We start from the raw sequence: 3,831 nt of genomic DNA on the forward strand, positions 1-3,831 counted from the left end.
ATTTATTTAATGTAACAAACACAAGCACACATAATCATCCGTGTATCAACGCACTGAGGGATACACAAAGTTAAACACAGAGAGAAATGCAGGCGAAATTGGGATGCACAGGGAAACGGACAAGCGAAATGGACAAAGATAAAACGGTCTGAACCCCAAACCGACAGTAACGTGTCGCTGTTAGATATTAGTGAGAGGAGGTGGGTAAACGATGCTATCAATTGGCGCTGTGGCTTAGTTGGTTAAAGCATCTGTCTAGTAAACAGGAGATCCTGGGTTCAACTCCCAGCAGTGCCTTCCGTAATTTGTTATTTTCACCTAATTTGTGGAATTGAATGACAAAAGAACAGTGTGGTATTTGGATTAGTTCAAGTTTCAGGAGGAAACGGATATCAGAATGACTGATCAAAAACGCCCTTTCATTGCACAGACAGACCTCTCACAGAATGTGTCTGCAACGCGTTAATTTATTTGTTGTTGGGGTTGTGGTATAATTCACGATTTGAGGTTCAAACCCGGAAGTAGTCCGAATTTGGATCTGGACTTGTGATCTTGACCTGCGGTGCAAGCTTTCGCAAAGAGGAAAAAGAAAGTCCCCAAATCACTCCACCTGAATCCCCAGGCCCGGATGAAATATATCCCATGCTGTTAATAGAAGCAAGGAAGGAAATAGCGGAGGCTCTGACCATCATTTTCTAATCCTCCCTGGTTACAGGTGTGATGCCGGAGGATTGGAGGACTGCTAAAGATGTACCGTTGTTTAAAAAGGGAGAAAGGGGTAGATCGAGTAATTACTGGCCAGTCAGCCTAACCTCGGTCAGGCTGGAGGTATTCCATTAAATCAACACTGTGCTACTTTTGAAATAAAAGGTAAGCGTCACGATACCTTTAAACTTTCTGTCTCACTGCACGTGCATTTAAAGTGTATCGCAGGACGGTGTGTGAGTGTCTCTGTACCTGTAAACTCTCTGTCTCTATGCACAGGTTTTGAAAGTGCACTGTAGGACGGTACGGTAGCATAGTGGTTATGTTACTGGGCTAGTAATCCAGAGGCCTGGACTAAAAAAATCCAGAGTCATGAGTTAAAATCCCGCCACGGCAGCTGGCGTAATTAAATTCAATTAATTAAAATAAAATCTGGAATTAAAATACTAGTCTCAGTAATGATAGCCATGAAACCACCGGATTGTCGTAAAAACCCATCTGGTTCACTCATGTCCTTCAGGGAAGGAAGCCTGCCGTCCTTACCCGGTCTGGCCTAAATGTGACTCCAGACCCACAGCAATGTGGTTGATTCTTAATTGCCCTCTGAAATGGCCGAGCAAGCCACTCAGTTGTAAAATCTCGCTACGAAAAGTCACAACAAGAATAAAACCGGACAGACCACGAGGCACCGGACACGACAACGGCAAAACTCCAAGCCCAGTCGACCCTGCAAGGTCCTCCTCACGAACATCTGGGGACTTGGGCCAAAATTGGGAGAGCTGTCCCACAGACCAGTCAAGCAACAGCCTGACATCGCCATGCTCACAGAATCATACCTTTCAGCCAACGTCCCAGACTCTTCCATCACCATCCCTGGGTATGTCCTGTCCCACCGGCAGGACAGACCCACCAGAGGTGGCGGTACAGTGATATACAGTCAGGAGGGAGTGGCCCTGGGAGTCCTCAACATTGACTCTGGACCCCATGAAATCTCATGGCATCAGGTCAAACATGGGCAAGGAAACCTCCTGCTGATTACCACCGACCTCCCTCCCTCAGCTGATGAATCAGTCCTCCTCCATGTTGAACACCACTTGGAGGAAGCACTGAGGGCATCAAGGGCACAAAATGAACTCTGGGTGGGGGACTTCAATGTCCATCACCAAGAGTGGCTCGGGAGCACCACTACTGACCGAGCTGGCCGAGTCCTGAAGGACATAGCTGCAAGACTGGGCCTGCGGCAGGTGGTGAGCGAACCAACACGAGGGAAAAAACTTGCTTGACCTCGTCCTCACCAATCGACCTGTCGCAAATGCATCTGTCCATGACAGTATTGGTAGGAGTGACCACTGCACAGTCCTCGTGGAGATGAAATCCCGTCTTCGCACTGAGGACACCATCCAACGTGTTGTGTGGCAGGACCACCGTGCTGAATGGGATAGATTCAGAATCGATCGCGCAGCTCAAAACTGGGCATCCATGAGGCGCTGTGGGCCATCATCAGCAGCAGAATTGTATTCCAGCACAATCTGTAACCTCATGGCCCGGCATATTCCTCACTCTACCATTATCCAACAAGCCAGGGGATCAACCCTGGCTCAATGAGGAGTGTGGAAGAGCATGCCAGGAGCAGCACCAGGTGTACCGAAAAATGAAGTACCAACCTGGTGAAGCTACAACTCAGGACTACATGCATGCTAAACAGCGGAAGCAACATGCTATAGACAGAGCTAAGCGATTCCACAACCAACGGATCAGATCAAAGCTCTGCAGTCCTGCCACATCCAGTCGTGAATGGTGGTGGACAATTAAACAACTAACGGGAGGAGGAGGCTCTGCAAACATCCCCATTCTCAATGATGGCGGAGTCCAGCACGTGAGTGCAAAAGACAAGGCTGAAGCGTTTGCAACCATCTTAAGCCAGAAGTGCCGAGTGGATAATCCATCTCAGCCTCCTCCCGATATCCCCACCATCACGGAAGCCAGTCTTCGGCCAATTCGATTCACTCCACGTGATATCAAGAAACGGCTGAGTGCACTGGATACAGCAAAGGCTATGGGCCCTGACAACATCCCAGCTGTCGTGCTGAAGACTTGTGCTCCAGAACTAGCTGCGCCTCTAGCCAAGCTGTTCCAGTACAGCTACAACACTGGCATCCACCCGACAATGTGGAAAATTGCCCAGGTATGTCCTGTCCACAAAAAGCAGGACAAATCCAATCCGGCCAATTACCGCCCCATCAGTCTACTCTCAATCATCAGCAAAGTGATGGAAGGTGTCGTCGACAGTGCTATCAAGCGGCACTTACTCACCAATAACCTGCTCACCGATGCTCAGTTTGAGTTCCGCCAGGACCACTCGGCTCCAGACCTCATCACAGCCTTGGTCCAAACATGGACAAAAGAGCTGAATTCCAGAGGTGAGGTGAGAGTGACTGCCCTTCACATCAAGGCAGCATTTGACCGAGTGTGGCACCAAGGAGCCCTAGTAAAATTGAAGTCAATGGGAATCAGGGGGAAAACTCTCCAGTGGCTGGAGTCATACCTAGCACAAAGGAAGATGGTAGTGGTTGTTGGAGGCCAATCATCTCAGCCCCAAGGCATTGCTGTAGGAGTTCCTCAGGGCAGTGTCCTAGGCCCAACCATCTTCAGCTGCTTCATCAATGACCTTCCCTCCATCATAAGGTCAGAAATGGGGATGTTCGCTGATGACTGCACAGTGTTCAGTTCCATTCGCAACCCCTCAGATAATGAAGCAGTCCGAGCCTGCATGCAGCAAGACCTGGACAACATCCAGGCTTGGGCTCATAAGTGGCAAGTAACATTCGCGCCAGATAAGTGCCAGGCAATGACCATCTCCAACAAGAGAGAGTTTAACCACCTCCCCTTGACATTCAACGGCATTATCATCGCCGAATCCCCCACCATCAACATCCTGGGGGTCACCATTGACCAGAAACTTAACTGGACCAGCCATATAAATACTGTGGCTACGAGAGCAGTTCAGAGGCTGGGTATTCTGCGGCGAGTGACTCACCTCCTGACTCCCCAAAGCCTTTCCACCATCTACAAGGCACAAGTCAGGAGTGTGATGGAATACTCTCCACTTGCCTGGATGAGTGCAGC

At 49.4% G+C, this 3,831-nt stretch overlaps 1 non-coding gene across 1 annotated transcript; it reads left to right on the forward strand.

Annotated features, from left to right (window-relative positions):
- Positions 1-223: 223 nt before the first annotated feature.
- On the forward strand, positions 224-297 carry trnat-agu (transfer RNA threonine (anticodon AGU)). Its single transcript has one exon. It is a non-coding gene; the product is annotated as a tRNA-Thr (tRNA).
- The last annotated feature ends 3,534 nt before the right edge of the window (positions 298-3,831 follow it).

The sequence above is a fragment of the Heptranchias perlo genome, unplaced genomic scaffold (genome assembly GCF_035084215.1).
Source record: "Heptranchias perlo isolate sHepPer1 unplaced genomic scaffold, sHepPer1.hap1 HAP1_SCAFFOLD_73, whole genome shotgun sequence".
Lineage (NCBI taxonomy): Eukaryota > Metazoa > Chordata > Chondrichthyes > Hexanchiformes > Hexanchidae > Heptranchias > Heptranchias perlo.